At 43.8% G+C, this 13,685-nt stretch overlaps 1 protein-coding gene across 4 annotated transcripts in view; it reads right to left on the reverse strand.

The window, feature by feature from the left end:
* Positions 1-11,499, reverse strand: part of LOC120522806 (potassium voltage-gated channel subfamily E member 1-like) — a 31,486-nt gene extending 19,987 nt beyond the window's left edge. For 2 of the 4 annotated variants that reach the window (XR_005632522.1, XR_005632519.1), the window contains exon 1: positions 11,198-11,416. The gene's annotated coding sequence lies outside the window, so the exon portion shown is untranslated. The other 2 variants (XR_005632521.1, XM_039743498.1) reach the window with 2 other exon arrangements.
* Positions 11,500-13,685: the final 2,186 nt, after the last annotated feature.

Consider the following 13,685-nt stretch of genomic DNA (forward strand, 5'->3'; position numbering starts at 1 on the left):
TCTACATGTGGAAGCATGTTGTGGGCAGCACAGTTATCAATCAGAAGCCGAATCATCCTTTTCTTCTTCTTCATATTGTGAGGTTTCTGAACTCTTTTGAGACACCACAACCCCCAAAAACTCCACACCCAACGGGAGCAACACTCTGAAGTGCGTCCCGAAGCACGATTGTAGTGTCTGTGGAAGATTGTTTGTCCATTGATGGGGCAGGGTAATTAGAGGCTCACAGCGGTGCAGTGAAGCGACATAGAAGTGAATCTTAAAAGATCAGGGTCGCACTGTAAGTCCCTGTCTTGCACCCCAAAACACGAGGCTGAGTCTCAGTACTTTAGCAAAACCAGCTTTATTCAGCTTGAAACAGGAACGGCACACTTATTTATTGTAGCGTGATCTGCCACTCTGCTATACACAGACATAGCAGTCAAGCAGGATCGTGGCCAGCTGAGTGACCAAGTAATCCTGTTACCTGCATTTACAATGTACGTGCTCCTAACCTTGCATCACCCATCGTGATGTTTTCTGTCTACTTTGGCTGAGAGACGCATCATAGCTGTGAGCCTGCTGTTGCCCCGTACAGACGCGGAGATCACACTTCGGGACGCTCTTTGGCGTGCTGTCTAGTTTGGGGAGGTCCCAAGAGAGTTTACAAACCTCACATTTTCTTGAATGAGTGCCACATTAATAGGAATGTTTCTTGAACGAGCATCACTGAGCCACATAAAAACAGCTTTATTGACATATTCAAATGCAGCAGTTCACATACGTTTGCAACCCGAGAATTTTCTTCTTTTTTTGCTCTGTCTTTCAAGAAAGTTGACAATGTCGATGGAGAAATTCCAAATTCACTGGCAACGTCTTTTTCCTTTTTGCTGCAATCAAGAGCTACAAAAAATTTAAGTTTTTTTTCTAATATGAAGTGTTATCGTTTTTTCGTGTCTGCCGTATCTATAGGAGGGTGACAATGAGTTAAATTCCAATGGATGTTTTTCAAATGTAGACGAGCAATAAGTAAAAGGTATAACTGAAAACCACAGGAAACAAAAAAGGCAAAAAAAAAACAAAACAAAAAACAGTACAAGGAAAGTTCGAAGAAAGAAAAAAAATTGCAATGTTTGTGTTTGGGGATCATTGTGCACAACTGAGCTGCGACCACAGAACTAACTGCTCTGCAAATGATTCATTCAGGCATTTCAAGATCTTTTGTGCACTTTGTTGTAATGAAAATTTCTGCTGAATGTACTTTGTAGTAACGAGATTTCTATAGACTCGTGTCATATGGGGAAACTGTCTGGACCATAAAAATACTTCATTGTAATGAAAATTCCATTGTAAAGATATACGTTATAACTGAATTTTACCTGTATTTATATGTATTATATAATACCGTTCAGGTATATTTATGTGTGTAATATAATACCATTCATATCTAGTCATTATCTATCTATCTATCTATCTATCTATCTATCTATCTATCTATTGTCGCAGTAGGGGGCAGTAGTGCTCCCTTGAACCCTCAGGTACCACGCCAAACACCTGGTAAAATTGCCACAATAATTATATTTATTATAATAATGTGCACCAAGCACCCTTCACTCCACTATATTCATAAATCACAATAACAACAAATAACCAATAATAATCACAATCCTCCACTCCCAGACGCGTTGCCCTCCTACCACCCAGCTCAGCTCGTTGTTTGGGAGTTCCCAGAGTCCTTTTATTCCTCCTGACCCGGAAGTCTTTCTGCCCAACAGTCCACAAGTCCTTATTCCTTCCGGGTCAGGGTAATCAGTACTTTTCTTCACCCTGGAAGCCCGTCGCTCTTCCTGTGACGAACTTCCGGGTCATGGTGCCCAAATGAGTCCATTGGCCTCCCGACAGCGACTCCCAGTGGCCCCCAAGGTATCCAGCAGGGCTGTGTATAAAAACTTCATAGTCCATGAGGCCCTGCTGGAATTCGGGCCCGTATATGCTCTCGGGAGAGCTCCTCCTAGCGGCCAGGGGGTGAGGGCCGGAGTAAAATGCCGGCAATCCACCACACTATCTATTATATACTGCCTTATCTATCTATCTATCTATCTATCTATCTATCTATCTATCTATCTATCTATCTATCTATCTATCTATCTATCTATCTATCTATCTATTTTATAGTGTCTTTCATAACCCTAACCCAAACCCTGAGTGGTGTCCACCAGAAGCAGAGGACCACTTACCTTGAGGACTTCCCCTTCACGCATCTCCCATCGATTGGAAGGAGGATCAGGGTGGTCAGTTAGGTTGTCAACAGGGAGCAGAGAATCCGAAATGTAACTGCAGATGCCGCCTCATTCTGTTATATGCAAATGAAGCACTCTAAAGCTCTAGCCAATAACAAGATGTCCTTAGTAACTTAGTTCAGTTAGTGCTTTTTAACACTTCAAAATCAATTAAAATGAGAACATAAATATAAAACAAGCTTATATTTTCTGAATGCTGCACATTTCTCTTTTTGCATACTTCATGTGGCAATCCCTTTGTGTCCTCGGCATAAAACTTGGACAACATCTCACCAATGGTCCATTTAAAAGGTCAAAGCACAGCTCAGTGTCACCGTGCAACAAAGTATCCACTCTTGATGGAATGTGGAGCTCTGTAGAGTACACAATGTGCGTATTTCATGTAACGTTTACACTCAAGTCATACTGCAAGTTGTCCTTGACAGAGTGCCATGTATTGTCTTAATGAAAAACCTCCCTTGGTTAACTTGAATTTGATAACTCATAATTATTTAACATACATTTCCAGAACATCTGGAATCAACAATTTCTTAAAATGTCACCATGCATAGAATATATTTTACAGTTGAGGGGCTTGGTGGCACAGTGGATGGCATGGCCTTTTCTTGGATTCCCCCCTTTTGTGTACAAATTCCATATCTGGTTGCTGTCTGTGTGGAGTGCGCTTGCCCTAATCCATGTCCTGTGTGGGTTCCCTCCTTCTCCCCTAACTAGTGATTTGAAAATGTTCCAGTATGGGCATGTGAGTGAATGGACCACATGATGAACTATCACGCCATCTTGGGCTGAACAAGATAGGTTCTCATGTCCCTGATTTGCAGCAGGTCGGAGAAAATTATTTTATTTTTAATCCATCTTAATAAAAAGACACCTGGGTTAGCAGAGCAGAGCTAAGGTGTTGTAGTATATCAGTAAAATTGTAATTCTTCTTCTGGCTATATATACATATTGTGAACGCTGGCCCGGACACAGACAGACGGACATCGTAAGTTCACCCAACACACTTTTATTTACAATATTTACAATTATATTTTCAGTGCACTACCCAGTGCCTTCTGCACCGTTCCCCCAAAAGTCCAGGCCTCACAGTCCTTGTGCCGTTCTCCTGGCCGCCTCCAGTCCTCTCTCCAGCTCTGTCTACTACCGCCCGACATCCACCAATGACTGGAGAGAGGCGGCCCCTCTTATAGGAACCCGGATGGGCTCCAGCTGCTTCCCGGCAATCAGTCTTAGCCACACCCCAGTGTGGCGGAAGTGCCGCGCGCACCGAAGCCATCCGGGTGTCCCCTGTCGTCTTCCCCCAGCACTTCCTGGTGTGGCGGAAGTGCTGGACTCCAGGGTTCCTCATGCACCTGGGCGTCGCCTGGCGGTGGCCACGGGCCCCTACAGGGTTGGGCTTCCAAGCCCTCTACCCGTGTACCCCAACATAACCAGGACGGATGCCCCCTCGCGGTCTGGAAGAGGCACAAGCCCTCCTCTGGTCCTCCTGGGCGTCCCGGCCGGAGACCACAATATATATATATATATATATCCATTCATCCATTATCCAACCCGCTATATCCTAACACAGGGTCACGGTTGGTCTATTGGAACCATTCCCAGCCAACACAGGGCACAAGGCAGGAATAAATCCCCAGGTGCCAGCCCATATATATATATAAAAACATAGAAAAATATACAAATAATTAAATAAATGAATTTAAAAATAGAGTTTCACAGTATGTACAGATTTTCATAGGCAGTGACGACAACAGCGAGGCACAACTCTGCTTTTCATCCCCTGAAATCCTCCTTAGATTTAGAAGATCATGTGACTTCAAATTTGATATTTTATAAGCATAACAAAATATTAACAATGTGTGTCACTGCATAAAGTAGAAAGAAAGACGAGCTACAGAATATTAATATTGTTAGACACAAATCGCTCTCGACTAAAGCTCTTCCCAGGCTATTAATCTAAAAAGCCTTTCATACATAAACAGTTCCTTAAATGGTTAAGGCATTCATAAGGCACTCAATTGGCAAACAGATCAGCGCAAATTTCTTAAATCGGTTCAGGTCAGTTCAGGGAGCATACACTGGTACAGCACGTTACCGCACCCACCACACGATGAAACAGCTCAGGATCCCGGTTGGCATCCCCCTCTGGCAGACATGCAGTCCAGTGCCACCCTCTGGAAATGACCCTCTAACTGCTGCAGCCATGTGTTACGTGAGCGACCCCTTGGTCTGGTCCAGCCACTCGGGTACTCAGTAATGAGGGTCCTGCGAGCCCGGATCACCTTCGGGGAATCGCATCACATGGTCATAGTGCCGTAACAGACGCTCCCTCACAATGCAGGTAATGTGCCCCTTTCGGGACTTCAAAGATTCTCCAAAGAGTCAATGTCAGGTCACTGGATAGTGTCCAAGTCTCACAGTCATATAACAAAACAGATAGCAGCAGGACTCTAAAGACTTGGACCTTCGTCCTTTTGCCGAGATATCAGGAGCGCCACACACACCTTTCCAGTGACCTCATGATCCCCATGTTCTCTCAATCCATCTACTGATTTCAAAGGAGGAGTCACCAGAGACATGAATGTCACTGCCAAGGTAAGTAAACCTCTCAACAAGGTCGACACTCTCTCTGCAGACAGACACACTGCTGATGGTCGTGCCCAAGAGGTTATTAAAGGCCTGGCTCTTTGGTTTTTATTCAGGACACTCACAAGCCCAGACACTCAGACCCCTCGTTCGGTCTCTCGAGAGCCCTGATCAGAGTCTCCATTGAAGATCACAGCATCATCAGCAAAGTCAAGATCCGTGAATCTCTCTTCATCAACAGATTCCACAACGTGGGGTCCAACAACTGTGGGGCATCCCGTTTCTTTAATGCTGTGTATAATTAATTAATCAACTAATTGATCAATTAAATAACTAACCAACTAATCAATCAATCAATCACTGAGACAACGTTTCAATTAACCAACCAAACTTTGTTGCATGTAGCACCTTTCTTATTGAGGAGTGATAGTCTGAGATAAAAGTCAAATCACATCAGAGTAACAGAATGGTGTGCCTGTCCAGAGGAGTCGATTCATGCCAGCTGCCACCACAGATGCCACAGAACTCAACAGAGGATGGGCAGGTGTAAAGATGTAGAAGAGGCTACATGTACACAATGGACCAGATCACATAAATATAAACTATGACAATGAAAACAGCCTGCTGCTTTTGAAGGGTTGTCTGGGTGGGCTGTGTCTTGGTGAAATGAACAAGAGCTACTGAATTGTGCCCACTCAGTTCTGAATTTCTTTGTTTTTTTTCTGGGTGTAAAATTACCTCTGTTAACACACACACACAAGGGGGTATCTACTAATGGATGTCACTATATAACACACAGCTGAGTAACTGCATCTTTTGATGCCCCGGCCATATTTTCAGTAAGGTGAACTCCTCAAGGCCTCAGCTTGTGACCAGACAGCAGATTGGCTACTTCTCCACTCTTCAGCCACAGCCATCTACAGGCTTCCTCCACTGCTTCGGTGGCAGAAAGGCACCATATAAATGACAGATAAACCCCTGCTGTGGATCATCTCTTTCCACCAGACAACTTCAATGACCTCTGACCTTCTCAGAGAACACAACTGTGAACGACTATCCTGCTGAACAAAGAATAATTCTGCTGTGATGTCTCCTACCCTACCAAGGAATCCCACCACTGCCACCAGTGTGCCAGAGTCCTGCTGTCTGCTGTTCTTCTCTTGAAAATGTGCCAGAGAATTTATACTCTGTGGCTCTCTTCATAAAGCAAGACATTAAGCAATCGTTATTCAGGGAAACGTTTCTTAGATGACCTCAGAAGTTACGCTCACTACTTAAGGTGCCCGATAATTGCACATGCAAAGTAAGAGTGCCACCATACGCTGAATATGTGACCATAATGATCCTATAAGCTTATAAAGCAGGAGTATCAAACTCCAGGCCTAGAGGGCCGCAGTGGCTGCTGGTTTTCATTCTGACCATCTTCTTAATTAGTGACCTGTTTTTTTTCTGCTAATTAACTTCTTTACCCTTCGTTTTAGTTAACGTGACTCCGGCCCCTTAGTTGTCTCTGTCCTTAATTAGCAGCCAAACAATAATGAGACACAAGACAAGCCGCCATATTACCAGCTAAACTGTGCCCACCACACAATATCTGAATATAATGAAGGGTGATGGCCTCGGTAAGGCTAATCTCTCAGGTCACCAAAACAGAAAAATGGGCAGTTTTGGAAATGTCTGCTGTGGCAAAATGAGAGAAGCAACAAGTCATGGAATTAAATAACAGGCTTAATTAACAGCAAGAATTGGCTTCTCATTGAGTAACTGGTTGGAGTGACATTGGCTGGTTTGACGTGCCAATTTAGCTGGTCATCTGTTGGCTCATTTCACATCTCATTTCTGTTTGGCTGCCATTTAATGAAGAAAAGAATCAATTCAGAGGACTGAATTCTTAAAAACAGGGCTACTGAAATGAACGGAAAAGGAGTTAATTAGTAGTGAAAACTGGCCACTTATTAGGAAAAGGGATAGAATGAAAACCTGCAGCCACTGCGGCACTCCAGACCTGGAGTTCGACAACCCTGCTATGAAGAGTAACATCACCACACCTTTGAAAGCAGGCTTTACGCTTAAACTCATATGTTACTATTGAATTTGCCATTCCTGGGGAAGACATCCCACTGCTGACACCAATGCAACAGGAGCCTTTGGTCTAGAAATGTACCAAGTGATAAAGTTAGCAGAACCCAGAACCATCTCTAAAGAGTTTGGACTCCACCAATCCACAGTCAGACAGATTGTGTACAAATGGAGGAAATTCAAGACCATTGTTACCCTCCCCAGCAGTGGTCGACCAACACAGATCACTCCAAGAGCAAGGCGTGTAATAGTCAGCAAGGTCACAAAGGACCCCAGGGTAACTTCTAAGCAACTGAAGGCCTCTCTCACATTGGCTAATGTTCATGTTCATGAGTCCACCATCAGGAGAACACTGAACAACAATGGTGTGCATGGCAGGGTTGCAAGGAGAAAGCCACTGCTCTCCAAAAAATACATTGCTGCTCGTCTGTAGTTTGCTAAAGATCACGTGGACAAACCAGAAGGCTATTGGAAAAATGTTTTGTGGACAGATGAGACCAAAATAGAACTTTTTGGTTTAAATGAAAAGCGTTATGTTTGGAGAAAGGAAAACACTGCATTCCATCTCTTCCATACCTTATCCCATCTGTGAAACATGGTGGTTTGGGCCTGTTTTGCTGCATCTGGGCCAGGACTGCTTGCCTATATATATATATATATATATATATATATATATATATATATATATATATATATATATATATATATATATATATATATATATATATGTGTATATATATATATATGTATATGTGTATATATATGTATATATATATATGTATATATGTATGTATATATATATATATGTATATATGTATATGTGTATATATATATGTGTGTGTGTGTATATATATATGACAGCAACACTCACAACAGTGACAAAACAATTACATTGACAATCATGTTACGTTATTTTCAAAATCTTTCCTTTTCTTTTTCATTACTTCTTTCACATACTACTTCTCCGCTGCGAAGCGCGGGTATTTTGCTAGTCTTATATATAAACGTCTTCCGGCCCGGAATTCCGAGGCTACAGCATCAAGCTCAAAGAACCGGCAAGGTGGCCCAAAGTTAACGAGTCGGAAGAAGAAAGACGAACGTGACTACAGCATGAAGATTAAAGAAAGCGACTCCATCACCAAAGTGAAACTGCCGAGGAAAGACAAACGAGAGAGAAACTCGCTTAGCCGACAATAGACAAGGGAGGGCGAGCACATCCTCTTCCCCATGTGGAGCACACACAAATGTGCCATCATCCAAATAAAACACAGGAACAGACAGCTGACCTGATAAGCTTTATTGTCAGATGACCACAAGGAGCATATCCACATAAGAAGCTCACACTTTGAGCTCATTTGATGAATTTTACCATTTAGGTTTAAGGTATCCCACTGTTAACACCAGCATCCATGCCTTAGAATAAGTCAATGAACTTCTGTTTTCCTATGTGACATCCTCGTATCCGCCAGAGTGTAAGGCAAGTTCAAGCACAGATAAAACACGTGGCCAAAAGAAATCTTTCAGTCCAAAAGTTTGCTTTGAAATATTTCATGAAAATTCAAAACAAGTAATCCACACAAGAATAAAGTAAAAAAAGTTGTTACACACGTAGAATTAAAGGCAAATAAAGGAAAAATGTATCTTCTGTAAACTTAGCTTTTTTAGTTATTTCTATAAGTACTTCTCCTTCTGTACACTTTAAGCATACAGCCCAGCACTTTCAATTAAGTGCTTTGTCTTACATGTTACTTGACACACAAAACACGCACACAAGGTGCGCAAGGCTCAAAAGGCATGAGAGGCCCAGTTTAAAACTGTGTGCCCTCTACACTTTACACGTGGCAAGGCTGATCGCTAACTGCGAATAATGTTTAGTCAGAGAACTTAGAAATAGCTAGAATATACCAATTCTATTCAACTGATGGGAGTTATAGGAGCCTCGAATAGATTTAGTAAAACATTTATGAATCTTATGTAACTAGGAAATGGCTCTTACAATACTACTAATGCTAATCGGGGAAACTTTATTGTCAAATTACCACAAAGGGGGTACTATCATCCCAGACTTACAATCTGAGCTCTGTTCAAGTCTCAACTGCTGAATTCACCATTTATGTAAAAGACATCCCCTTGCTGGTAGAAACCACTGCTGGTTTATGTCTACAAATATGGCAATTAGTTTGTGCCGTCCAAGGTGGAGCACATAAATAAATCATCACATCGTTAAAAAACAGGAGCAAACAATTAGAGTCTCATTTGCTGAATTCACCATTCATGTAAAAGATTAACAGTGGCACCTTTGTTCTGTATCTAGAAGCCTGTCAGTAAGCTTGTGCCTTCCTATGTGGAGCCTATAAATGAGCCAAGAAACAAGATGTTTCATTTTTCTAAATTCCTCATTCCTTTGAAAAGCATCCCACAGCTGACACCAGTAAAGCAAATCACTTTTGGTGTTTGATCGAGAGTAAGTTAGTGAGCCTGCAGTACAATACATCCATCCATTATCCAACCTGCTATAGCCTAACTACAGGGTCACAGGGGTCTGCTGGAGCCAGTCCCAGCCAACACAGGGCACAAGGCAGGAAACAAACCCCGGGCAGGGTGCCAGCCCACCACAGGGCACACACACACCAGGGACATTTTAGGATCGCCAATGCACCTAACATGCATGTCTTTGGACTGTGGGAGGAAAGCCACGCAGACACGGGGAGAACATGCAAACTCCACGTAGGGAGGACCCGGGTCTTCTAACTGCGAGGCAGCAGCGCTACCACTGCGCCACCATGCCACCCCAGTACAGTACAGTACAGTACATTACAGTACAATACAATTTATTTCTTCTTCTTTAAGTGCCTCCTACTGGCCTCACAAACACCCAAGCTTTTTCTAGATGGTCTCCCATCCAAGTACTGGCCGGACATGGTTAGCATCTGTTGGATGACAATACAATTTATTTTTTTGCATAGTCCAAAATCACACAAGGAGTGCTGCATTGGGCTTTAACAGCCACCCCCAAGCCAGCCTTGACTCTCTAAGTCAGGGGTGGCGAACTCCAGGCCTCAAGTGCCGCAGTGGCTTCAGGTTTTCATTCTTACCATCTTCTTAATTAGTGACCAGTTTTTGCTGCTAATTACTTCTTTTACTTAACTTGACTCAGGCCCCATAGTTGTTTCCATCCATCCATCCACCAACCTGCTGAATCCAAACACAGGGTCAAGGGGGTCTGCCGGAGCCAATCCCAGCCAACACAGGGCACAAGGCAGGAAGCCAACCCACCACAGGACACACACAAACACACACTAGGGCCAATTTAGAATTGCCAATCCACCTAACCTGCATGTCTTTGGACTGTGGGAGAAAACCGGAGTGCCCGGAGGAAACCCACACAGACACGGGGAGAACATCCAAACTCCACGCAGGGAGGACCCAGGAAGCGAACCCGAGTCTCCTAACTGCAAGGCAGCAGCGCTACCACTGCGCCACCATGCTGCCCTCCCATAGTTGTTTCTTTTTCTTTAATTAGCAGCCAAACAATAATGACACACAAAACAAGCCACCACATGACCAGCTCCCCTGTTCCCATTACAGAAAGAGAGGTGATGGTCTTGGTAAGGTTGATCTCACCGACATTTTGACATTGGTGCTCTTAGAAAGGACAGAAAAACAACAGTTTTCAAGATGTGTGCAGTGGCAGAATGAGAGCAGCAAGAAGCCATGGAATTAAATAACGGGTTTAATTAACAGAAAGAATTGGCTTCTCATTAAGAAAGTGATTGGAGTGAAATTGGATGGAGTCCACTCGTTTCACATCTCATTTCTGCTTGGCTATCATTTAATGAAAAAAGGAATCAATTCAGAGGGCTGAACTCTTCTAGCAGGGCTATTAAAGTGATGGGGAAAAAGTTAATTAGCTGCGAAAACTGGTCACTAATTAGGAAAAGGGTGAGAATGAAAACCTGCAGCCACTGCGGCCCTCCAGGACTGGAGTTACCAACCCTGCTCTAAGAAGATAAGAACATATAAAAAAAAAAGATGGAAGAAACCTTGGGAAAGGCAGTTCAAAGAGAGACCCCTTTCCGGGTAGTTAGGTTGGGTGTTAAAACAGGAGGTCAATACAATGCAATACACAGAACAGAACAATGCAATATAATAATACAATAGAAATATTCCAAGTGCAGCACAGAATTCACCAGTAGATGCTATCACATAATCCACTCTCCTCTGCTCTCCCTAAGAGAAATAAAGAAGCCTACCTCAAGTCCACAAAGAGGCCATCACACCTGACAGGACTGCACAGCTCCCATTTCAGCACCGAGCCATCAAGTTTTATAAAATATGACCAAAAGATGACAGCTACACTCTCTGGTGTGAAGCTCCCAGACCGCATTTAAGTGTCGCTGATCAAATCAGTACAATGAAAGCCAGCGTGAAGCTGAATCTCCAGTAAGTCACTTGGCACTGCCCTCTACTTTACCCACCTTTTGCGTTGCTGGCTGCCTCTCTCTCCTTAGACTTCCTCTGGCTGCCTGTTTTGACTCTCACAGCCCCCTCCGCCCCCAACGCTGAGGCTGATTGGTTTGTTATTGGAGAGGAGCCGATGTTTCTTATCAACTCAGCGTCCCCCGCTGTTCTCAGCCCGAGAAGCCAGTGGCGGGCAGCACACAGCGCACCATCCCTGAATTCCAGCCGTGTCGTCAGACTCCCTTCCTCGACCCTGCTGAAGAAACGGCGCACACGCAATCCAAGCTCTTTAGCTGAATTCAAAAAGAAAAAAAAAAAACAATTCAAATAGGAGTCCAACTTAAGAATAGATTTCTTTAAAGGCATAAAAGAGCCCTCCTTCGGGCATTATCTGCGGCACTGCCACAGGCTGTAATTAGAATGACACTTGAGCGCTGGCGAACAAAGGAGGCAAAGTCAAGTTTCAGCCCGGCTTCCCTGCACCTTTTTTCATCTCTCCTCTTTGCTTTGTGCTATAAAAATAAAACGTGTAATCGGCTGAAAATAAAATAAATCTAAAAAGTTCATCCAAAGCAGAGACATTTGTTCTTCGCTACCTTTTAAAGTGAGGTAAAAGTGTCACGTTTTCGATGATTTTGCTTTAGTAATCTGTCTTTATATAGCGCCTTTTTCGGAGAACCTCTGTGTTCCTCCCAGTTGATTCTGCGGTTCGTCAGGGGTGTGTTTTTGCTCCTACTCTGATCGGTGCTGGCATGGACTGATGTTGGGCAGGGTTGTGGGGTCCATCGGCTGCGGGGTATCTGTTGGTGAGGTGAGATTCACGGATCTTGATTTTGCTGACGATGCTATGATCTTCGTGGAGTCAATGGAGACTCTGATCGGAGCGCTCGAGAGACTGAGTGAGGAGTCCGAGTGTCTGGGCTTGAGAGTGTCCTGATAAAATCCAAGATCCAGGCCTTTAATGACCTCACGGGCACGGCCATCAGCAGTGTGTCTGTCTGCAGAGAGAGTGTTGACCTCATCGAGAGGTTTACTTACCTCGGCAGTGACATTCAAGTCTCTGGTGACTCCTCCTATGAAATCAGTAGACGGATTGGGAGAGCATGGGGGGTCATGATGTAACAATTCGTCTCGAGCACTAGCCTGAGAGTAATGCTACCACTATTCTGACCTAGCTAAAGGCAGATGATAAAAGGATAAGCCAATATCACACCTTAATAAATTTCCTGTATCGCCTTTATTCTAATAAAACAATCCCTTAATATCAATACATTTATAGGTCACTGCACACCATAGTCCATATTTATCCTTGCAGTCCATCAAATAAACAACAAATAGAAAAACAATCCCTTACACATGGATCGCCCCGCCCGAACCTAAGTAACCCTTAATTTGCAGCGCCACACACATGTATCTACATATGAACAGTTTTCATTCCCCCAATTCCCGTTCCAGAGATAATAAATAGATCCGCAGATAGTCCACTGTAATATTCCCGCAACGGCCGGCGAGCTGATGAGGAGTCCTGAAAATAGCGGACTATATAACCAATCTCCTCTTCATCATAAAAGACATACAGTCAGACTTACGCCATGATTAAAGTATAGTAAGTCCGTTTTGATAGCTCACCCAAGTCCGTAGGTAATAGCGGAACGATCGATTCCCAGGTACTAAAGAGAAGACCATCCACCTTCAGACAGGACTGATAGGAGCTCCTAGGCTTTTCCTATGGCCTTTGCAAAAGCTGATCTGCCTTTTTCTGTTATCCAATGTTCTTCTTTCTCCGCTTCTCCCTCAAAGATGGCGCGCTTTATGCAAATGAATCCCCGAACCAACCGGAAGTTCCACCACTGGGGTACCACTGTCAATCTCTGTCATAAGACTATCCCCCCCCAACAACCGATCGACAGCAGAAAACATTATCTTTACGTGGCAGCGCTACAATGAGGTCGCTGGAAAGGGGTGTGTGGCGCCTCTGCAAAAGGACGAAGGTCCAAGTCTTTAGAGTCCTGCTGCTTCCTGTCTTACTATATGGTTGTGAGACATGGACGCTATCCAGTAAAATGAGATGAAGACTGGACTCCTTGTGTCTCTTTGGAGAATCCTTGGGTACGGTTGGTTTGACTTTGTGTTGCTCATGGAGTCCCGAAATGAGGCACATTACCTGCACTGTGAGGGAGCGTCAGTTATGGCACTACGGCCATGTGGCGCGATTCCCAGAGGGTGATCCGGCTCATAAGATCCTCATTGTTGTGGACCCGAGTGGCAGGACCAGGCCAA

The sequence above is a fragment of the Polypterus senegalus genome, chromosome 2 (assembly GCF_016835505.1).
Source record: "Polypterus senegalus isolate Bchr_013 chromosome 2, ASM1683550v1, whole genome shotgun sequence".
NCBI lineage: Eukaryota > Metazoa > Chordata > Cladistia > Polypteriformes > Polypteridae > Polypterus > Polypterus senegalus.